Source organism: Pseudophryne corroboree, chromosome 10 (assembly GCF_028390025.1).
Source record: "Pseudophryne corroboree isolate aPseCor3 chromosome 10, aPseCor3.hap2, whole genome shotgun sequence".
Taxonomy (NCBI): domain Eukaryota; kingdom Metazoa; phylum Chordata; class Amphibia; order Anura; family Myobatrachidae; genus Pseudophryne; species Pseudophryne corroboree.
Window position 1 is genome coordinate 105,833,208 of NC_086453.1, and position 25,312 is coordinate 105,858,519.

General features: G+C 45.5%; 1 protein-coding gene and 1 pseudogene across 7 annotated transcripts in view; one reads left to right on the forward strand and one right to left on the reverse strand.

Moving 5' to 3' along the window:
• EPN1 (epsin 1) overlaps positions 1–25,312 on the reverse strand; it is a 237,911-nt gene that overhangs the window by 157,280 nt on the left and 55,319 nt on the right. The gene's annotated exons all lie outside the window — the stretch shown is intronic.
• Positions 823–941, forward strand: LOC134968042 (5S ribosomal RNA; annotated as a pseudogene).

Sequence of the window (25,312 nt, forward strand, 5' to 3'; positions counted from 1 at the left end):
CCCTAGGAGAGGATTCCCACCGTATCCTGTCCATTGGCGGGAAAGGATACGCCATAAGAATCCTTTTGGGAATCTGCAGTTTTTTGTCTGGAGATTCCCAAGCTTTTTGTGATCAAGCTCTCGGAGCGAAACGCGCGTCACGTCCGGTTCCGGCGCCCGAACTTCCGGTCGCACGGACCGCGGCCGCCGGCACCTCACTCCTCGATTCCTGCTCTGTCCACCGGTCTGAGGGTCTCCTGAACAGGTTGGGTAAGAAAAACGGGTTCTCAGTGCCCAAACCACAGCTCCCCCATGTTCTCCCATAAAGTCCACCATATACTTCCCTAGCTAATAGGGGAGAGCGGATTAATTCAAATTAATGTGATGTATTTTGTGCTTAATATCTCCTTGTGGTGCATGATTGCTGGGCAAGGGGGGAGACAGAGAAACCCTCTCACAAGGGACGGCAGTAACTGCAAATTATAATGCCAAAATCATTATTAGAGAATTAGGGTTTTTTGTACCTTAGACGCATTTTCCATTGTCCTGATTATTGTGGGCGCTACAAAGCCCTCCTGTTGCTTAGACTATTTGAGAGCAAAACTATGGTAGAGTTTGATCTTGGAAATTCCAAAACCTCACGGTTATTTTTTTTGCCTCAAATCACCATTGACTAGATCATTTAGTAACTATTCAGCAATTTATTGCATCAATATTCTCTGACACTAACAAAAACTGGTACTTATCCCATTCTCTGATATAAACATAGCCTGGTACTCATTCTGTGATTGACCTCCTGGGTCCCAAAACAATCGGTCGACGGTGCGCCTAGGAGACAGACCTACCTACGGTCAGACCGCACTGAGTATGCCCAAACTCGTCTGATCTTGGAAGCCAAGCACTGCAGGGCCTGGTCAGTACCTGGATGGGGAACCACCAGGGAATACTAGGTACCGTAGGTATTTTACTCTCCAGCAGCTAAAACATTGTGGGACCCAGTGCATCAACCTGGTCTCAGGTTACAGCATTTATTAGACTATATCGAGGTAGTGACCTCACTCATACAAAATTTTGACCATAGAGGATATATACGATTCATTTTTTTGTGAATGAGGCTTTATTTATTTTCGCTCACTTAAATTATTATCTTGCCTATGATAGGTACATTAGCACATATGAACACCTATGTTCTTCAATTATTGACGCCAGCTCTCGTTTTTTCTTAAAGTATACATTAATAAACGCTATGTCTTAATAATTTCATCATTTCTTTTTTTTCAAGTGTGCCCAGGAAAAGGCTTATAGTTGCTTTTTTGGTCCTTTGTTCTCTTTAAAGGACCATACTTGTTGTTTCATAGTTGTCATAACTATCTTCCGGGAGCACCACCAACCATCTGCTGAACGCATCATTCTAGTAGGCTCTCATGTTGGTTTAACCATAATATTTCTAACTTATTGTAAAATAATTGTTATATCCTGTGCAGATTTATTTCTTTTTGTTAAGGTATCTGTCCATGCTGCCACCGCGCTACAAACCCAGGCCGACGCAATCGCCGGTCTGAGTAAGGTACCAGAATGTGTGTAAATGGACTTCAGGATAACCTCCTGCTTGCGGTCAGCAGGGTCCCTGAGGGTAGCCGTATCTTGGGATGGCAGCGCTACCTTTTTGGATAAGCGTGTTAATGGCTTGTCGACCCTAGGGGAGGATTCCCACCGTATCCTGTCCATTGGCGGGAAAGGATACGCCATAAGAATCCTTTTGGGAATCTGCAGTTTTTTGTCTTGAGATTCCCAAGCTTTTTCACATAATTCGTTTAACTCATGTGAGGGGGGGAAAGGTTACCTCAGGTTTCTTTCCTTTATACGTGTGCCCTCATGTCCGGGACAGGGGGTTCCTCTGTGATATGCAAAACATCTTTTGTCTACAATTTGGGATAGTGGGCGCTTTTGAGACCCCGAAGGTCCCTGAGACATAGGGACAGACATGGGTTGACTCCCTGGCTGTTCCCTAGCTTCAGCTTTGTCTAATCTTTTGTGCAATAAATTTACATTAGCACTTAAAACCTTCCACATATCCATCCAGTCAGGTGTCGGCGTTGTCGACGGAGACACCACACTCATTCTCTCCTCCTCCTCCCCCTGAAAGCCTTCTACCTCAGACATGTCGACACACGCGTACCGACACACTACACACTCAGGGAATCCTCTAATCTGAAGATAGTTCCCCCACAAGGCCCTTTGGAGAGACAGAGAGAGAGTATGCCAGCACACACCCAGCGCTATATGACCCAGGAAAAAACACTATATAAATATATGTTTACCCAGTAGCGCTGTTTGAACATCTATAAATGCGCCAAATTATGTCCCGTCCCGTCCCCCCCCCTTCTTCAAACCCCTCTTTCACCGTTGGTTAAGCAGGGGAGAGTCCGGGGAACTTCCTCTCAGCGCTGTGCTGTGGAGAAAATGGCACTGGTGAGTGCTGAGGGAGAAGCCCCGCCCCCTCGGCGGCGGGCTTCTGTCCCGCTCAAATATACTGAAAACTGGCGGGGGCTCATTATATATACAGTGCCCAACTGTATATATACTTATTTTTGCCAGAAAGAGGTTTATATGCTGCCCAGGGCGCCCCCCCCCCCCGCGCCCTTACAGTGACTGCCGTGTGTGAGGTGTATGGGAGCAATGGCGCACAGCTTCACCGCTGTGCGTTACCTCAGTGAAGATCATGAAGTCTTCTGCCGCCTTTGAAGTCTTCTTTTCCTGTGAGGAGGACGGCGGCGCGGCTCTGGGACGGACGGCGAGGGCGAGACCTGCGTACCGATCCCTCTGGAGCTAATGGTGTCCAGTAGCCTAAGAAGCAGAGCCTTGAAACTCACAGAAGTAGGTCTGCTTCTCTCCCCTCAGTCCCTCGATGCAGGGAGTCTGTTGCCAGCAGGCTCCCTGAAAATAAAAAACCTAACAAAATACTTTCTGACAGGAAACTCAGGAGAACTCCCTGTAATGCACCCAGTCTCCTCTGGGCACAGTAGTAAACTGAGGTCTGGAGGAGGGGCAGAGGGAGGAGCCAGTGCACACCTATACCTAAAGTCTTTCTTGAGGTGCCCATGTCTCCTGCGGAGCCCGTCTATCCTCATGGTCCCCAGCATCCTCTAGGACGTAAGAGAAATATTATATATATATAATTTATTTTTATTTATTTATTTTTTTAAACATTTTTCAATAGCTAGAGAAATATCCACATTTATACACTCCTACCAACACTAGTAAAGTTCCAAGCAAAAGCAACCCCGTTTAATGACCTCGTTTGACCACGATGTTGTGTCAACAGTAGCACAAATAGATTGGTGGAAAATGCACATTGGTGCAGAAACTGTAGCTGGCAGTGAAAATATCACGGTAGCAGTACAGCAATCGCTACAGCATCATCGCCTTCAGTAGAAATAATATTTTCAACATTTGGTTTGGTGCAGTCAGAAAAGCGATTGGGTACAGACAAAGCTGCAAAACTGGTTTCTTTTTAAGGCGTTCAATAAACCCAATGTGTAGGCTTATTCAGATTTACAAATCAGGCAATTGCAAACTATTGTAACTTAACATCAGTGCCGTTTCTTCCCTTTTGCAGTTTGTGTGAATTGTGCGTAGTTTGCTGTGCCATGCCATGCTTCATTGTGACACTGTAAAGTTAACTAAACATATTAAAGACAAGTTACAGTATTTTAAAAGAACTTTGTATTATTGGTTTTACTTGGTTTATTTGTTTACTTTATCATTTTTATTATAATCCAATTTCAATTAAAAAAATAATGCAAAGAAAAAAAATCTGATAAAAGAAAAAAAAAAAATACTTTTTTCACACCCTGCCTCTAGACACGGGCGCTACAATTGCATTCCTCCGGTGGGTACTTCTTGCCCCCATCAGACACTGATTACATGTTTAAAATGCAATACATTTATAACACTCCCATGGGGCATTGCATCCCCCCTCCTCTTAACTGTAAAACTTAAGTTTGCACAGCAATGACCAACACATCTTTCTTATTCGTTATAATATAGCGCACACATATTAGGGCGGTACGGATGGTGTAATGGTTAGCATTACTGCCTCACAGCACTGAGGTCATGGGTTCGATTCCCTCTATGGCTCTACCTGTGCGGAGTTTGTATATTCTCCCCGTATTTGCGTGGGTTTCCTCCAGGTACTCCTGTTTCCAACCACAATCCAAAAATATATTGGTAGGTTAATTGGCTCCCAACAAAATTACCCTAGGCGTGAATGTGTGTGTACATGTGATAGAGATTGTAGATTGTAAACTCCACTGGGGCAGGGACTGATGTGAATGAGCAAATATTCTCTGTAAAGCGCTGCGGAATATGTGTGCGCTATATAAGTAACTGGTAAAAAAAAAAAAAAAAACTAAAATTAATATTAATAATAATAATAATAATAATAATAATAATAATAATAATAATAATAAATAATAATAATAATAATACTACACAGCAAATATTTCAACCATTCTCACAATTTCCCTTTTACCACATATATCAACGGTGTGAAACATTTCTGCCTATACTCTACCAAAACCTAGCAGTAAAAAAAAAAAAAAAAAAAAAGTTTAAAAAGGAACCCGAGGATGTAACTGATAGGAAAGCAATGTGTTGAAACATTCGATATTGGTAGTCTGTTCCTTCCTTCCTTCCCTCCCGCCTGCCGTTGTTTTTAGAGAGATTTACAATGTACAGCAGCATATTAAATAAATAATTCATTTAAAAATTGCTTACAAGGTTTTGCTATAAAACACAATTTAAATATTTCTCAATTAAGGTACACATACAGAGACATGAATTGCACATTGGACTAGAGAGACAAATCCCAGCACCAGACTGAGATGATCAGACACTTTATATGGAATTCAGCAGGAGAATGCACGATCATCATTCGAAAGCCGTTGTAGTATAACTTCAATTAGCTATTATTTTCTAGAACGTGAGGAGTTGCTATGGGCACTATAATCCCACACTTTAGTCAGTGTAGATTTTAGGTGCAGGCTAGCAGGGCGGACAACAAGGGTGCTGCAGCCTAAGGACACTGCCGCAGTCACCCCACCAGCGCCTGCATCACACTGGCACCTTGCCCCCCGCTGGACGCTACTTCCACCCGGCGTAATGCAGTAATGGGGGGCAACGGGATATCCGACCGCTCTGCACCAGACACAGGCAGTGTCGGACTGGGGCATGAAGGGCCCACCGGGGGGGATGCAGCGATAGGGGCCCATACTTAAGGGTGTGGCCAGCCTCCACAGAGGCTTGAAATACACAATGGGGGTAATTCCAAGTTGATTGCAGCAGGAAATTTTTTAGCATTTGGGCAAAACCATGTGCACTGCAGGGGGGCAGATATAACATGTGCAGAGAGAGCTAGATTTGGGTGGGTTATTTTGTTTCTGTGATGGGTAAATACTGGCTGCTTTACTTTTACACTGCAATTTAGATTGCAGATTTAACTCACCACACCCAAATCTATCTCTCTCTGCACATGTTATATCTGCCTCCCCTGCAGTGCACATGGTTTTGCCCAACTGCTAAAAAATTTCCTGCTGCGATCAACTCAGAATTACCCCCAATAGTCTAGTGCAGTGTAATGCAACATATCTACCATGTATAATACAAGTGCACAGTCTGGAACCTGATCCCTAGAGGGAGGAGTGGGCACTCAGGCAGTGGGGCCTACCAGTGGTTTCCCTGGTACCACTGTGGGCCAGTCCGACCCTGGACACAGGAGGATGATACAATGTATCCGAGCTGCGATTACTGCAAACCAAAAGTGAGAGGAACGCGGAGGCTGGGCCTTCCATATCCGCCAATCACCGCACAGCTCACTCCCACCCCAAGACACTCTGCTCACCCGCCCGTCAGGGGACATACAGACCCGCCCAATGCATGCTGCAATATCAGCTGCAGGAGGAGATGGGAGATGTGTGTGTTACATAAATGTATTAAGGAGGGAGGATCAGCATATACACGCCACTCTGCAACCATGTCACAGAGAGAGGGGGGAGGGGGGGGGGATCAGCATGTATACACTCCAGTCTGCAACAGTGAGGTATGACGGTTATGGGGGTGGGTCGGCGCCTGTACTATTAGGAGATGGTATGCACTTGTTTAGATAAGATTGTAATTCTGTAAAACTGTGTCACAGTGCTCCAATTTATGATCACAATATGTTACACGGGAGCAGACACTAATTCATTTTTTAATTGATTACTGTAAGTATACATGAGCAAGGATATTATTACATAAATAAGCATAGGTACTCTGGTGTTACCAATGTTAATTGTGCCAAGGGTTACAGAGTCTCTCCAGTGTTCCTTAAATACAGTCAGTGAATTTTTTGCAAAGTTCTAAATCTGGTTGGAGTATGTTAGATGATGTTGGGGGTGATGTGTTCAGGAGGGTCGGTGTCCCGATCCCCCCAGGGCCACAAATATTTACCCTTCCGTGTGCTGGTTGATCACCTTCTACGCAGCGGCGACGTGGTGGAGCAATGCCACCATCTTTTTTTTCCTAGGTCCCCGTTGGTTTCCAATGTCACTGGTGAGAGGTGAATGTGCCCAGCTGGTTACATCAGGGACCACCGGGACTGTAGCTGCCACAGGACTTCCAGGAACCAGCGCTCTCGCAAGATCACGCAGTGGTGGTGCCGATATAGTGTGTTGTAGTAGGAGGTTCCGACCTGTCCCCAGCTGGAAGTAGGAGAGATGGGCAGGAGCCGGGGGACCTATAGCCGGCAGGAACCCAGGGAGCTGGCGAGTGACGGGGGCACAGGCAGCGGGGCAGATGGCACACATACAAACTCTATAGAGAGGATCTACCTGGCATAGCGTGTGTCAGGGGCTCTACCTGGCATAACATGTATAAGAGGCTGTACCTTGCGTAACGTGTATAAAAGGGGCTCTACCTGGTGTAATGTGTATAAAAAGGGTCTCTAACTGGCGTAATGTGTATAAGGAGTAATACAGTGTGGTGTAATGTGACTGAAGGACACTACTGTGTGGTGTAATGTGAATTGGTACTATTCTGTGCCCACGACCATTCCCCATGAAGCCACGCCCATATATTTTACTGTCCCTATTTTACATGGGGTGGGGCACCACAAAGGACTAAAACCGGACCAGACTTTAGTAAATATACCCCTTCGAGTCTTCTGAAATACTTCACTGTAGATAGGTTTTAAAATGAAGATGGTTTTTCATTTTGGAAGGATACACGCCACAGAGAAGGCACAAGAGAGATGTGGAATTTCTTCAGCTGAATCAGAGCAATAGCCTCTAACGGGTTGGGCCTGGAACAGCAGGGGTAAAGGCCAACCACACAATGCCTGGAAACCCAGGACCAATAACATGCAATGCCCTTTGTCCATCTGCCATTGGTAAAATGATAATCAGATAAGACTGCTCTCACACACGGAAGTATGTGGGAGGTTTAAAAGCACTAATACAGTAATTCAGAATACATTCTATATGATGAGTTTTCTATTACATATAATTAGCAGAGATTACTTCCTATATGAATTTTGCCTGTTTGGTCTGTACAGAATTCTCTGTGATGTACGGATGAAGGGACAGCAAGCCTCAGATCGCCAGGTGCAATGCCAAATGTCAGCTAGAGTGGTTTAGTGGTTTAGTGTATATGCAATTGCGGTCGAATTCCCGAAAATGTCGAAAAACGGGACATTTTCGCCCCCCCAAAAAAAATTCGACAATGCAATTCAGTACTTTTTGTCAAAAAAAGGGACTTTCAAAATTCGACATTTGTCAAATTCGACATTTCTGCAAGGGTACAAATGCGGCAATTCGACAAAAGTATATTCAATTGAAGATTGTAAATTCGACAACAGTGCTTTTAGACAGTAAATTCGTCATTTTCAAACCGCCACACTTTGCTGGCGGAATCTAATAAAAAAAATGTAAAAACAGGTTTTTTTTTGTGTTTTTTTAATTGGTAATAGCATATCTATTTATATTAGAAGGGATTAGGTACTTGGTTTGTCTATTTTGGAGGCACAAGTATTATTTATATATTTTTTAAAATATTATTATTTTTTAAATGGAATGGTAAAAATCAGAAAAAAAAAAAATGCGTGGGGTCCCCCCTCCTAAGCATAACCAGCCTCGGGCTCTTCGAGCCGGTCCTGGTTCTAAAAATCCGGGGGGAAAAACTGACATGGGATCCCCCGTATTTTTAAAACCAGCACCGGGCTCTGCGCCTGGTGCTGGTGCAAAAAATACGGGGGACAAAAAGAGTAGGGGGTCCCCCGTATTTTTAACACCAGCATCGGGTTCCACTAGCTGGGTAGATAATGCCACAGCCGGGGGTCACTTTTATACAACGCCCTGCGGCCGTGGCATTAAATATGCAACTAACTAGTCACCCCTGGCCGGGGTACCCTGGAGGAGTGGGGACCCCTTCAATCAAGGGGTCCCCCCCCCTCCAGCCACCCAAGGGCCAGGGGTGAAGCCCGAGGCTGTCCCCCCCATCCAAGGGCTGCAGATGGGGGGCTGATAGCCTTTTGAAAAAATAAAAGAATATTTTTTTCCAGTAGTACTACAAGTCCCAGCAAGCCTCCCCCGCAAGCTGGTACTTGGAGAACCACAAGTACCAGCATGCGGGAGAAAAATGGGCCCGCTGGTACCTGTAGTTCTACTGGAAAAAAAATACCCAAATAAAAACAGGACACGCACACCGTGAGAGTAAAACTTTATTTCACACATGTCGACACACACATACTTACCTATGTTCACACGCAGACCTCTGTCCACTTGTCCAAGTAGAATCCACGGTGTACCTGAAAATAAAATTATACTCACCTGATACAGTGTCCTGTGGTCTTTTATTATAATCCACGTACTTGGCAAAAAAAAAACAAAAACGAACACCCGGACCAGGCGGACTGAAAGGGGTCCCATGTTTACACATGGGACCCCTTTCCCCGAATGCAGAGACCCCCCCGTGACTGCTGTCACAGAGGGTCCCTTCAGCCAATCAGGAAGCGCCACTTCGTGGCACTCTCCTGATTGCTGTATGCGCGTCTGAGCTGGCAGACAGCGCATCGCACAGCTCCCTTCATTAGTTTCAATAGTGGGAACTTTGCGGTCAGCGGTGGGGCGCTGACCGCGGGGTGACCTCACTGCTGACCACAAAGTTCCCACCATTGAAAGTAATGGAGGGAGCTGTGCAATGCGCGTCTGAGCTTAGACGCGCAGAGCCAATCAGGTGAGTGCCACGAAGTGGCGCTTCCTGATTGGCTGAAGAGACCTTTCTGTGACAGGAGTCACGGGGGTCTCTGCATACGGTGAAAAGGGGTCCCATGTGTAAACATGGGACCCCTTTCAGTCCGCCTGGTCCGGCTGTTCGTTTTTTTTTTTGCCAAGTACGTGGATTATAATCTGGACACTGGATCAGATGAGTATAATTTTATTCACAGGTACCCCGGATCGTCGGCGACATTGGAGACGTGCCAGTCGGCGGGTCAACATAGGTAAGTATGTGTGTGTCAGCAGGTGTGAAATAAAGTTTTACTTTCACGGTGTGTGTCTCCTGTTTTTATTTGGGTATTTTTTTTCCAGTAGAACTACAGGTACCAGCGGGCCCATTTTTCTCCCGCATGCTGGTACTTGTGGTTCTCCAAGTACCAGCTTGCGGGGAGGCTTGCTGGGACTTGTAGTACTACTGGAAAAACAATATTCTTTCATTTTTTCAAAAGGCTATCAGCCCCCCATCCGCAACCCTTGGATGGGGGGGGGGGGGGGGGGGGGGGGGGGACAGCCTCGGGCTTCACCCCTGGCCCTTGGGTGGCTGGAGGGGGGGGGGGGGGAGCCCTTGATTGAAGGGGTCCCCACTCCTCCAGGGTACTCTTTTTGTCCCCCGTATTTTTTGCACCAGCCCAAGGCGCAGAGCCCGGTGCTGGTTTTAAAAATACGGGGGATCCCCTGTCAGTTTTCCCCCCGGATTTTTAGAACCAGGACCGGCTCGAAGAGCCAGAGGCTGGTTATGCTTTGGAGGGGGGACCCCACGCAATTTTTTTCCGGGTTTTTTCCCGTTTTTTAAAAATCTAATCAAAATCCGTCAAATCGGCCGTTTTTCGACAGCGGGACTGTCGAATCCGTTTTTTATTGAATATGTTGAATTCCGGCACCCACTTGCCGGAATTAGATGGTCGAATTGTGTCGAATTAAAAAACGGGCGAAAAATTGCCGCGATTCGCCGGCAATTGCATATACCTAGACTTGAGTGCCTTATTTAGGTTACACGCAAATCCAGCTGAAAAAGACACACACACACACACACACACACACACACACACACCTGTAATGCTGTAATTCAGGGACAGTGGTCAAAGTACTATTAACTCTAAAGGTTCATACACACGGTAAGATTGGGGCTAACCCCGATTCTCACTATGCGACAGGGGCTAGGTCAGTATCACAAGCACATAATGAGTGTGCTTGCGATACTGACTATGTGCGATTTTGACTATCTTTTCCACGAGATAGTCAAAATTGACTTGCCTGCACAGTTTATCTATTCTTGCGATGCGGACCGTGCATCGGCATCGCAACGGGATTGCAAGGTGACTTTCACCTTCCAATCTGCACTAACTTTTCTTACGATTTTGACTATATAGTCAAATTCATAAGAAAAGATCTCACCGGGTGTACACACCATTATACTTCTATTAGGACAGATCTAAAAACTGGTAGGTTAAGTGGCTATGTTGGACTCATGCATTGTGGTTGTGTGTGGGTACTAGGAAGTTTAGAATGCAAGCATATGTGATTGGCTCTATATACAGTGCATCCAAAGAGTATTCACAGCGCTTCACTTTTACCACATTTTGTTGTCATGTTACAGCTTTATTCCAACCAGGAATAAATTCATTTTTCTCTCAAAATTCTACACACAATACCCCATAATGACAACATGAAAAAGTTTGAGATTTTTGTTAATTTATTAAAAATTAAAAACTAAGAACTCACATGTACATAAGTATTCACAGCCTTTGTCATGAAGCCCAGAATTGAGTTCAGGTGCATCCTGTTTCCAAAGATCATCTTTGAGATGTTCCTACAGCTTAATTGGAGTCCAGCTGCAGTAAATTCAGTTGAATGGACATGATTTGGAAAGGCACACACCCTGTCTATATAAGGTCCCACACTTGACAGTGCATGTCTGAGCACAAACCAAGCATGAAGTCAAAGGAATTGTCTGTAGACCTCTGAGACAGGATTGTCTCGAGGCACAAATCTGGGGAAGGGTACAGAAAAATATCTGTTGATTTGAAGGTCCTAATGAGCACAGTGGCCTCCAGCATCCGTAAATGGAACAAGTTCAGAACCACTAGTACTCTTTCTAGAGCTGACCGGACGTCTAAACTGAGCGATCAGGGGAGAAAGTGGCCACTCAGTCAGAGCTACATCATTCCCCTGTGGAGAGAGGAGAACATCTGTGCAGCAATCCACCAATCAGGCCTGTATGGTAGAGTGGCCAGACAGAAGCCACTCCTTAGTAAAAAGCACATGGCAGCTCGCCTGGGTTTTGCCAAAATGCACCTGAAGGACTCTCAGGCCATGAAAAACAAAATTCTCTGGTCTGATGAGATAAAGATTGAACTCTTTGGCGTGAATGCCAGGCGTCATGATTGGAGGAATCCAGGCACTGCTCATAACCAGGCCAATACCATCCATACAGAAGCATGGTGGTGGCAGCATCATGCTGTGGGGATGTTTTTCAGTGGCAGGAACTGGGAGACTAGACAGGATAGAGGGAAAGATGAATGCAGCAATGTACAGAGACATTCTGGATGATAACCTGCTCCAGAGCGCTCTTTACCTCAGACTGGGGCGACGGTTCATCTTTCAGCGGGACAACGACCCTAAGCACACAGCCAAGATAGCAAAAGGAGTGGCTTCAGGACAACTCTGTGAATGTCCTTGAGTGGCCCAGCCAGAGCCCAGACTTGAATCCGATTGAACATCTCTGGAGAGATCTGAAAATGGCTGTGCACTGACGCTTCCCATCCAACCTGATGGAGCTTGAGAGGTGCTGCAAAGAGGAATGGTCGAAACTGCCCAAAAGATAGGTGTGCCAAGCTTGTGGCATCATATTCAAAAAGACTTGAGACTGCAATTGCATCAGCAAAGTATTGAGCAAAGGCTGTGAATACTTATGTACATGTGATTTCTTAGTTTTTTATTTTTAATTAACTTGCAAAAATCTGAGAAAAAAAAATTCCACGTCATTATGAGGTGTTTGAAATGCCCTTCTTAGATGGAAATGGTTCCGGTATGAATGGTCGACCATGTTATGGTCGACAGTCATTAGGTCGACCACTATTGGTCGACACATGAAAGGTCGACGCGTGAAAAGGTCGACATGGGTTTTTTAACTTTTTTTTGTGTCGTTTTTTTGCGTAAAGTGACTGGGAACTCCAATTGGTGCACCGCGTCGCTTCGCTCGCCATGCTTCGGGCATGGTGCCTTCGCTCCGCTACCGCTTCGCTCGGCACAGATTACCGTTCCAATCGTAGTCCACGTGGATCGTAAATTATGGAAAAGTTCCCCAAAATAAAAAAAAGAGTTAAAAAACTCACGTCGACCTTTCATGTGTCGACCATGTGTCCATGTCGACCATGTCAATGTTGACCAATAGTGGTCGACCTAATGACTGTCGACCATAACATGGTCGACCATCTGAACGGATACCGATGGAAATGTAGAGACTTGTATAAAAAAAAAAAAAAAAAGGGAGTACACACACTTAACGTTGAGTTGTATCTTTAAAAGTTTGGATGAAAAATTTGACAATTCTGGCACGAATAAGCACCAGCCAACAAATGTTTTCACTTATATAGCCAAAGTATATGCACAGCTATAGATTCAAATCTAAAAAAAAAAAAAAATAAAAGTCCACGCTTTGGTTAGTTTCATTTTGAGAACGTTACACAGACTAACAGAGCTGAAGAATCAAAATCATGTTCCTTTTGGCCATTTTAATTTAGCAGCTTGTCCCACCTGCTACATACCAGATACACCAGGAATTCAGGCCAAAGAGCTCATACATTAGTGAATCAGCAACGACTGTAAGATGGAAATGGGAAACTGAGGAGGTGGGGAGACAGCTGCCTGTAGCAACTCCGGAAAAATGAGCATATGAAGTATAAATAGGATTACATTTAATTAGAAAACCCAGATTGCATTACAATAATACAATGATTAACTAGATCATTTCTTTGCTTATCGATCTATAAAGATAAGCTTCCCGTATGTTAAGTCTCAGGCGCTCTATAAATTGTTCTACTGCTTGTAGCTGCTAAGAGGAGGTAACTGCATAAAAAGCATCTTATAGTCATTGCAAGAAAATTATACACTCCTTACAGTTTGATATGGGGCATCGTGGGAGCAATAGAATAGTTTTGGCCACCTGGAGCTCCTGACTTAAGTGACCAGCGCAGAGGCTGTACATATTGCGGATTTATACCTACACCCTCCCAAAGGGAGAGCAGAAATCTGCGTAAAGTAGGGTTTTGGGGCTGGGTGCGGACCTGGGCTGTCTACAAATAATGGACAGATCAGGACAAAAAGAGAAATCTTCCTGTTTAAAGTTGCCTATTATTGAGTAGCCAGATAACCATTTCTAACCATAACACCCCCCTCCCCCCCAAAAAATAAATAAAATAAAAAATAAGAATTTACTTACCGATAATTCTATTTCTCATAGTCCGTAGTGGATGCTGGGACTCCGTCAGGACCATGGGGAATAGCGGGCTCCGCAGGAGACAGGGCACATCTAAAAAAGCTTTTAGGTCACATGGTGCGTACTGGCTCCTCCCCCTATGACCCTCCTCCAAGCCTCAGTTAGGTACTGTGCCCGGACGAGCGTACACAATAAGGAAGGATCTTGAATCCCGGGTAAGACTCATACCAGCCACACCGTACAACTTGTGATCTGAACCCAGTTAACAGTATGATAACACAAACGAAGTAGCCTCTGAACAGATGGCTCACAACAACAGTAATAACCCGATTTTTGTAACAATAACTATGTACAAGCATTGCAGACAATCCGCACTTGGGATGGGCGCCCAGCATCCACTACGGACTATGAGAAATAGAATTATCGGTAAGTAAATTCTTATTTTCTCTAACGTCCTAGTGGATGCTGGGACTCCGTCAGGACCATGGGGATTATACCAAAGCTCCCAAACGGGCGGGAGAGTGCGGATGACTCTGCAGCACCGAATGAGAGAACTCCAGGTCCTCTTTAGCCAGAGTATCAAATTTGTAAAATTTTACAAACGTGTTCTCCCCTGACCACGTAGCTGCTCGGCAAAGTTGTAATGCCGAGACTCCTCGGGCAGCCGCCCAGGATGAGCCCACTTTCCTTGTGGAATGGGCCTTTACAGATTTAGGCTGTGGCAGGCCTGCCACAGAATGTGCAAGTTGGATTGTACTACATATCCAACGTGCAATCGTCTGTTTAGACGCAGGAGCACCCAACTTGTTGGGTGCATACAATGTAAACAACGAGTCAGATTTTCTGACTCCAGCTGTCCTTGAAATATATATTTTTAATGCTCTGACAACGTCCAGTAACTTGGAGTCCTCCAAGTCGCTAGTAGCCGCAGGCACCACAATAGGCTGGTTCAAGTGAAATGCCGAAACCACCTTAGGGAGAAATTGAGGACGTGTCCTCAATTCTGCCCTGTCCGAATGGAATATCAGATATGGGCTTTTGTATGACAAAGCTGCCAACTCCGAAACTCTCCTGGCTGAAGCCAGGGCCAACAGCATGGTTACCTTCCATGTAAGGTATTTTAAATCTACCGATTTTAAAGGCTCAAACCAATGAGATTTGAGAAAATTTAGAACCACGTTCAAATCCCACGGTGCCACTGGAGGCACTATTGGGGGTTGTATATGTAGTACACCTTTGACAAAAGTTTGTACTTCAGGCACTGACGCCAATTCCTTCTGGAAGAAAATTGATAAGGCCGAAATTTGAACTTTAATGGACCCCAATTTGAGGCCCATAGACAATCCTGCTTGCAGGAAATGTAAGAATCGACCCAATTGAAATTCTTCCGTTGGAGCCTTCTTGGCCTCACACCACGCAACATATTTTCTCCAAATGCGGTGATAATGTTGTGCGGTCACTTCTTTCCTGGCTTTAATTAAAGTAGGAATAACTTCCTCAGGAATGCCCTTCTCTTTTAGAATCCGGCGTTCAACCGCCATGCCGTCAAACGCAGCCGCGGTAAGTCTTGGAACATACAAGGTCCCTGCTGAAGCAGATCCCTTCTTAGAGGTAGAGGCCACGGATCCTCCGTGAGCATCTCTTGAAGTTCCGGATACCAAGTTCTTCTTGGCCAGTCCGGAGCTACCAGTATTGTTCTTACTCCTCTTTTCCGTATAATTCTCAGTACCTTTGGTATGAGAGGCAGAGGAGGGAACACATACACTGACTGGTACACCCACGGTGTTACCAGAGCGTCCACAGCTATTGCCTGAGGGTCTCTTGACCTGGCGCAATACCTGTCCAATTTTTTGTTGAGGCGAGATGCCATCATGTCCACCTTTGGTTTTTCCCAACGGTTCACAATCATGTGGAAAACTTCTGGATGAAGTCCCCACTCTCCCGGGTGAAGGTCGTGTCTGCTGAGGAAATCTGCTTCCCAGTTGTCCACTCCCGGGATGAACACTGCTGACAGTGCTACGACATGATTCTCCGCCCAGCGCAGAATCCTTGCAGCTTCTGCCATTGCACTCCTGCTTCTCGTGCCGCCTTGTCGGTTTACGTGGGCGACTGCCGTGATGTTGTCGGACTGGATCAACACCGGCTGACCCTGAAGCAGCGATTTTGCCAGGCTTAGAGCATTGTAGATCGCTCTTAGCTCCAGTATATTTATGTGAAGAGACGTCTCCAGGTTTGACCACACGCCCTGGAAGTTTCTTCCCTTTGTGACTGCTCCCCAACCTCGTAGGCTGGCATCCGTAGTCACCAGGACCCAGTCCTGTATGCCGAATCTGCGGCCCACTAACAGATGGGCAGTCTGCAACCACCACAGGAGAGACAACCTTGTTCTCGGTGACAGTGTTATCCGCTGATGCATGTGCAGATGCGATCCGGACCATTTGTCCAGCAGATCCCACTGAAATGTTCGTGCATGGAATCTGCCGAATGGAATCGCTTCGTACGAAGCCACCATCTTTCCCAGGACTCTTGTGCATTGATGTACTGACACAGTTCCTGGTTTTAGGAGGTTCTTGACAAGTTCGGATAACTCCCTTGCTTTCTCTTCCGGGAGAAATACCTTTTTCTGAACCGTGTCCAGAATCATGCCCAGGAACAGCAGATGTGTTGTCGGGGTCAATTGAGATTTTGGAAGATTTAGAATCCACCCGTGTTGCTGAAGCACTACTTGTGTTAGCGCTACACCGACTTCCAGCTGTTCTCTGGACTTTGCCCTTATCAGGAGATCGTCCAAGTAAGGGATAATTAATACGCCTTTTCTTCGTAGAAGAACCATCATTTCGGTCATTACCTTGGTAAAGACCCGAGGGGCCGTGGACAACCCAAACGGCAGCGTTTGAAACTGATAATGACAGTCTTGTATCACGAACCTGAGATACCCTTGGTGTGAGGGGTAAATCGGGACATGTAGATAAGCATCTTTTATGTCCAAGGACACCATGAAGTCTCCTTCTTCCAGATTCGCTATCACTGCTCTGAGTGACTCCATCTTGAACTTGAATTTCTTTATGTACAGGTTCAAGGATTTCAGATTTAGAATAGGCCTTACCGAACCGTCCGGTTTCGGTACCACAAATAGTGTGGAATAATACCCCTTTCCCTGTTGTAGGAGGGGTACCTTGACTATCACCTGCTGAGAATACAGCTTGTGAATGGCTTCCAAAACCGACGTCCTTTCTGAGGGAGACGTTGGTAAAGCAGACTTTAGGAACCGGCGAGGGGGAGACCTTTCGAACTCCAGCATGTAACCCTGAGATACTATCTGCAGGACCCACGGGTCCACTTGTGAGTGAACCCATTGATTGCTGAAAATCTTGAGTCGACCCCCCACCGTTTCTGAGTCCGCTTGTAAAGCCCCAGCGTCATGCTGATGGCTTTGTAGAAGCCGGGGCGGGCTTCTGTTCCTGGGCAGGGGCTGCTTGCTGCCCTTTCTTACCCTTTCCTCTGCCTCGCGGCAGATAAGACTGTCCTTTTGGTCGCTTTTTATAGGAGCGAAAGGACTGCGGCTGAAAAGACGGTGTCTTTTTCTGTTGGGAGGGGGTCTGAGGTAAAAAAGTGGATTTGCCGGCAGTTGCCGTGGCCACCAGGTCCGAAAGACCGACCCCAAACAATTCCTCTCCTTTATATGGCAATACTTCCATATGCCTCTTGGAATCCGCATCACCTGACCACTGTCGCGTCCATAAACTTCTTCTGGCAGATATGGACATCGCGCTTACTCTTGATGCTAGAGTACAAACATCCCTCTGAGCATCTCGCATATAAAGGAAAGCATCCTTTAATTGCTCTAGAGTCAATAAAATACGGTCCCTATCCAGGGTATCAATATTTTCAGTCAGAGAATCCAACCACACTACCCCAGCACTGCACATCCAGGCTGAGGCTATTGCCGGTCGCAGTATAACACCAGTATGTGTGTATATACTCTTCAGTGTAGTTTCCAGCCTCCTATCTGCTGGATCCTTGAGGGCGGCCGTATCAGGAGACGGCAACGCCACTTGCTTTGATAAACGTGTGAGCGCCTTATCCACCCTAGGGGGTGTTTCCCAGCGCGCCCTAACCTCTGGTGGGAAAGGGTATAATGCCAATAACTTCTTGGAAATTAGCAGTTTTCTATCGGGGTTAACCCACGCTTCATCACACACGTCATTCAATTCCTCTGATTCTGGAAAAAATACAGGTAGTTTTTTCACCCCCCACATAATACCCCTTTTTGAGGTACCAGCAGTATCAGAGATCTGCAAAGCCTCCTTCATTGCCGTGATCATATAACGTGTGGCCCTATTGGAAAATACGTTTGTTTCTTCACCGTCGACACTAGATTCATCTGTGTCGGTACCCGTGTCGACTGACTGAGGTAAAGGACGTTTTACAGCCCCTGACGGTGTCTGAGACGCCTGAACCGGTACTAACTGGTTTGCCGGGCGTCTTATTTCGTCAACTGACTTTTGTAATGTGCTGACATTATCACGTAATTCCATAACTAAAGCCATCCATTCCGGTGTCGACTCCCTAGGGGGTGACATTACCATCATCGGCAATTGCTCTGCCTCCACACCAACATCGTCCTCATACATGTCGACACACACGTACCGACACACAGCAGCCACACAGGGAATGCTCTAATCGAAGACAGGACCCCCTAGCCCTTTGGGGAGACAGAGGGAGAGTTTGCCAGCACACACCAAAAGCGCTATAAATGTATATAAACAACCCTAGAAGGTGTTGTTTACTATATATGCGCTCTTAATATATAAATATCGCCAATTTATGCCCCCCTTCTCTTTGTTACCCTGTTTCTGTAGTGCAGTGCAGGGGAGAGACCTGGGAGCCTTCCTCACCAGCGGAGCTGAGCAGGAAAATGGCGCTGAGTGCTGAGGAGAATAAGCTCCGCCCCTTTTTCGGCGGGCTTTTCCCCGGTTTTTAAGAAACTGGCCTGGGTTAAAATACATACATATAGCCTTAATGGCTATATGTGATGTATTTATTTTGCCACTAAAGGTAATTATATTGCTGCCCAGGGCGCCCCCAGCAGCGCCCTGCACCCTCCGTGACTGAGTCAGTGAGCCGTGTGACAACAATGGCGCACAGCTGCCGTGCTGTGCGCTACCTTCAAGAAGACTGAGGAGTCTTCTGCCGCCTGCTTTCCGGACCTCCGTTCTGCCGTCTCTTCAGCGTCTGTAAGGGGGATCGGCGGCGCGGCTCCGGGACGAACCCCAGGCTGACCTGTGTTCCGACTCCCTCTGGAGCTAAGTGTCCAGTAGCCTAAGACTCCAATCCATCCTGCACGCAGGTGAGTTGGAAATCTCTCCCCTAAGTCCCTCGATGCAGTGATCCTGTTGCCAGCAGGAATCACTGAGATTGAAACCTAAAAAAAAACTTTTCTAAACAGCTCTTTAGGAGAGCCACCTAGATTGCACCCTCTCGGACGGGCACAAAAACCTAACTGAGGCTTGGAGGAGGGTCATAGGGGGAGGAGCCAGTACGCACCATGTGACCTAAAAGCTTTTTTAGATGTGCCCTGTCTCCTGCGGAGCCCGCTATTCCCCATGGTCCTGACGGAGTCCCAGCATCCACTAGGACGTTAGAGAAAAATAAAATAAAAGCCTTTGTATAGTGGCTCAAAGACACTTGTAGCATAAATGCAGCCTGATTAAATGCAGTCACTTTGAACTATAGGTTACTACATACTATTTCAAATAAATAAAACTTGCATAACTACTTTTCTAGTAGTCCATACAGAAACGTAGCCACATACAATTAAGAAATATTACAATAAATGTGCTGTGTTAGGTCTGATGCAATCATGCTGCTAACCTTTAGAACACAGACTAAACTGGTATTCTAGTAATGATATACAGTTAGTAATAGAGTGCAAAATAAAGCAACTTGACGTAACGGAAGTGAAGCATACTTTTCTGAAACTATGGGGCGGATACAGAATTGGCCGTAATTGCCCCTGCACGGCACCCACATAACTAGCTGCATGTATTCCTCCAAATGCACCTCTGCAGCTGAACAGCCCCTCTCTCTAGGCTTGGTCACATAGCCATCATCATTATCAGTGAGCTCTAGCACAAGCCCTATCTGGAGCAAAAAAAACCCCCAAACAACCCAGTAATGCACCTTCAGTTGCAAGTGGAGAAGCAACCTAGGGCCTGAGAGAGATGGACGCAGCGGATGTATAAAAATATGCTCAAGTTGCAGTAGGTGATTTACGTATATAGATGCCTCCTGCCGGCTTCTCTGATCTGCAGCTGCGTCCAAAAGGCATAGCACCGGATCATCGGCCATCCGAGTAGCCCTAGTGTTATTCAAGATGGCCGGTGCTTTAACATTGCAGGGGCCACTGGCCTCAGCACACCCAGAATATGGGAATGACGCTCTGACACTAGCCATGCCCACCGCCAATCGTCCGCAGCATGTCTGTGGCTTAAGGGGCAACACAAACGTGGTCAAAGACACAGATCAGCAAGCATCGGAGATGTACGGGTGTGCGTACAGCTCCAAATTAGGCCCTGCAATGTATGTGCAGTATATATCTTCGCCATGAAGTCGAAAAAATTAGATATCAACTGCGGTAAAAGTTCCGCTAGATCCATTTAGGTGTTTTCAGAAACTGAACACGGCCATTCTTTCCATTCATTGTGATGCAGCGCTGGTCAGTGACATATTGGTATTATAGGCCTTAAACAGCAAACTGAATTCCATAATTACAGGTAAGAGAAGGAATCCCAAAAGAATATTACTGCTGAAGGAACAAGCACGGAAGGCACAGGATATCAGCAATGTAAGCAGTACTGTTACAACAGATACCAACTGTGTCTAAAACTGTGTACCAAAGTCAGTGCTGCGCCCAACCGACAGTCCGATACAGTCCAGTAAGATGTTTCCAATATGAAACAGTAGAACCTTACGTCAAGCTGCTCTGCCCCAAAAAGTAACAATGATCAGCATCACAAAGTAGACCATTTCTTAATAATTATTATGATATATGGTGTATCAAGAGAGAAAATAGGATTTTAGTACCTACCGGTAAATCCTTTTCTCTTCGACCGTAGAGGATGTTGGGGGTGCTTCAAGAACCATGGGGTATAGACGGGATCCGCAGGAGACATGGGCACTTTAAAACTTTAAATGGGTGTGAACTGGCTCCTCCCTCTATGCCCCTCCTCCAGACTCCAGTTATAGGAACTGTGCCCAGGGAGACTGACATTTCGAGGAAAAGGATTTTTTGTTAAACTAAGGGTGAGATACATACCAGCTCACACCACAAACACGCCGTACAACATGGCATTAAACAGAATTCCAGTGAACGGCATGAACAAAATAAGCAACAGGCTGACCATAACTGAAACACAACCTTTGTGTAACACAAGCAAAAACTATTAAACAAGTACTGCAGATAGTGTCCGCACAGGGACGGGCGCCCCGCATACTCTACGGACTAAGAGAAAAGGATTTACCGGTAGGTATTAAAATCCTATTTTCTCATACGTCCTAGAGGATGCTTCAAGAACCATGGGGTTTATACCAAAGCTCTAGAACGGGCGGGAGAGTACGGATGACTCTGCAGCACCGATTGACCAAACAAGAGGTCCTCCTCAGCCAGGGTATCAAACTTGTAAAACTTCGCAAAGGTATTTGATCCCGACCAAGTAGCTGCTCGGCAAAGCTGTAATGCCTAGACCCCTCGGGCAGCCGCCCAGGATGAGCCCACCTTTCTGGTAGAATGGGCTTTCACCGATTTCGGTAACGGCAATCCTGCCGTAGAATGAGCCTGCTGAATCGCATTACAGATCCAGTGTGCAATAGTCTGCTTGGAAGCAGGAGCCCCAATCTTGTTGTGAGCCCACAGGACAAACAGAGCCTCTGTTTTCCTAATCCGAGTCGTTCTGGCGACATAGATTTTCAAAGCTCTGACCACATCAAGAGACTTAGACTCCGCCAAGGCGTCAGTAGCCACTGGCACCACAATAGGCTGGTTTACGTGAAACGATGAAACCACTTTTGGCAGAAATTGCTGACGAGTTCTCAACTCCGCTCTATCTGCATGGAAGATTAAATAGGGGCTTTTGCGAGACAAAGCCGCCAATTCAGACACCCGCCTTGCAGATGCCAAGGCCAACAGCATGACCACTTTCCAAGTAAGGAATTTCAACTCAACCTTACGCAAAAGGTTCAAACCAATGAGATTTTATGAACTGCAACACCACATTAAGATCCCATGGTGCCACTGGGGGCACAAAGGGAGGTTGGATGTGCAGCACGCCCTTCACGAAGGTCTGAACTTCTGGAAGGGAGGCCAATTCTTTCTGAAAGAAAATAGATAAGGCCGAAATTTGTACTTTAATGGAGCCTAACTTTAGGCCCGCATCCACACCTGCTTGCAAAAAAATGGAGCAAACGCCCCAGCTGAAATTCTTCCGTAGGAGCCTTCTTGGATTCACACTAAGACACATTTTCTCCAAATATGGTGGTAATGCTTCGCCGTTACTTCTTTTCTAGCCTGAAGTAGTGTGGGAATGACTTCACTGGGAATACCCTTTCGGGCTAGGATTTGGCGTTCAACCGTCATGCCGTCAAACGCAGCCGCGGTAAGTCTTGATACACGCACGGTCCTTGCTGTAACAGGTACTCTCGTAGAGAGGAAGAGGCCAGGGATCTTCTATGAGTAATTCTTGAAGATCTGGATACCAAGCCCTCCGTGGCCAGTCCGGAACAATGAGGATCGCCTGAACCTTTGTTCTTCTTATGATCTTCATCACCTTCGGAATGAGTGGAAGTGGAGGGAACACATAGACCGACTGAAACACTCACGGTGTCACCAGGGAGTACACAGCTATTGCTTGAGGGTCCCTCGACCTGGAACAATATCTCTGAAGTTTCTTGTTGAGGCGAGACGCTATCAGGTCTATTTGAGGAATTCCCCAACGATTTGTCACTTCTGCAAAGACCTCTTGATGAAGACCCCACTCCCCTGGATGGAGATTGGGTCTGCTGAGGAAGTCTGCTTCCCAGTTCTCCACTCCTGGAATGAAGACTGCTGACAGAGCGCTTGCATGTTTCTCCGCCCAGCGGAGAACTTTTGTGGCCTCCGCCATCGCCGCTCTGCTCTTTGTTCCGCCCTGGCGGTTTATGTATGCCACTGCTGTTACGTTGTCTGACTGAATCAAGATGGGCAGACCGCGAAGAAGATGTTCCGCTTGCCGAAGGCCGTTGTAAATGGCCCTTAATTCCAGAACGTTGATGTGCAGACAAGCTTCCTGGCTTGACCATTTTCCCTGGAAATTTTCCCCCTGTGTGGGAAAAGTACGGGATAATTGCGATTCCCTGCTTGCGCAGGAGAACCATCATTTCCGCCATAACTTTGGTGAAAATCCTCGGAGCCGTGGACAGACCAAACGGCAGCGTCTGAAATTGGTAATGACAATTCTGAACAGCAAACCTCAGATAAGCCTGATGTGGAGGATATATGGGGACGTGCAAGTAGGCATCCTTTATGTTGACCTACACCATTTTAAATCCCCCTCCTCCAGACTGGAGATCACTGCTCGGAGAGATTCCATACTGAATTTGAATTTTTTCAGATAGAAATTGAGGGATTTTAGGTTCAGAATCGGTCTGACTGAGCCATCAGGCTTGAATAAAAGCCTTCCCCCTGTTGTGACGGGGGTACCGTGACAATGACTTGATTTTGACACAGCTTTAGTATTGCAGCGCAAACTACCTCTCTTTCTGGAAGAGAAGCTGGCAAGGCCGATTTGAAAAATCGGTGAGAGGGCACGTCTTGAAACTCCAAACTGTAACCTTGGGTTACTATTTCCAATACCCAAGGATCCAGGGCCGAGTGAACCCAGACCTGACTGAAGAGTTGGATACATGCCCCCACAGGTGCGGACTCCTGTAGAAGCCGGGGAGGACTTCTGCTCTTGGGAACTTGCATATAGATTGGGTATCTGCACACTCCCTATGTATTCGTTTATTGTAATTCTTGTGAGTGTATGTGATTCATCACCATACATTCACTTGGCAAACCCCTTTTCCCATATCATATATTGTTCAATGTACTTTTTTCAGGGGGTGCTGTCAACTACAGGGTATTGATACTAGAATGTGAGAGAGAAGAAACAGAAGGAAGTCTGTATTGTTGACGCACTGAAGAGATATGAATTTATTCTAAGATATAACCTTTATTTGATATGCATTAAAATAAGATTTATTGTTGTCCTGAACAACAGTGAAACATAAGAGTTAAAATGACAATACTAACAAATATGTGAAAAGACTGAAAAATTGTGAATAAAGAGTTAAAAACGTGTCCACATGTGTTTCACGTCTGATTCTTAGGAGTTGCTGAAATGACTTATGTATCAACGATCTTTATCCAATATCCCAAGCTAGGATGTTGGAACCTGCTATATTACATCAGTGGTCTAAATATTTACTCATTCATGTGTGAATCTTCTTCACTCCATGAAGATTACCATCTGACAGGTACTCCCCCTTGTCCAGTAGAGATATGTGGACTGTAGATTCAAATAGATGCACATATATCACCCAATTCTAAATAAAGGTAGTCTTTGAGTATATGTGGTTGCTTTAGTTTTAATAGGCCTATTATTGTAGGTATACTTCTCTGCTGAAATACAGATCTCCAAGCATCAGGAGTCCTACACACTAACTATACCTTCAAAAGATCTATTATATGTGTGGGTAGCTTCGGAGGTTATAATAAACCCCACTTTTACAGAAAACGACCTACGTGTATATTACACACCGGCTCGGTTTGTCAAGAGTATGGCTATAAATTGCTTATATTAGGGGTATAGCAGCCCCAAATTTTCTTAGAAAGCAATCCACCTGTAGACGCAATTCATTCCATGTGCGTCTATAATATATTGACACTGAGGATTATTGTATGTGTCCTCAAATAGTTATAGTATATTTCTCATTTACATACTGATTTCCCATTGATCAATGTGAATCACTGTTATACCATTAAAGGAATAGACCTTATTTGATTGGTTAATAGTAACAGTGAAGTTAATAGTGGGGTATAACAATCCAGGCTTTAATGTAAAATGACCCACACATATGTTGGTTATGGTAGCCTTAAGGAATAGTTCCTATTTTTTGGCTACCAATATATATAGAATAATAACTGAGAGGTATAGTGCTTGGTGTCACTTAATTACTCTTAAATTGTTTCAGATATAAGGAAATATATTTATTATTTATGTAGGTTTTATTGCAATCATCAGAAAACCTTAATTTATAAAGCAACTACTATAAGGGGAGTCCTGTTATAATTTTAAATCAGTGGTAGTCCTAAAATAAAATTGTGTATCAATATTGCGGGTATCTCAGAGGGTGTGTGTCATGATGTCATATGTCCTAGCTGTCATTTATGCCACAGTCACAGGGATATAACTTTTATTAATGAGAATCACAGTTTTAACATAGACTCAATTTGCTGGTATCTACTTCAATAATGTCTTTAGGACACGTAGCTGTCCTCTGGCTC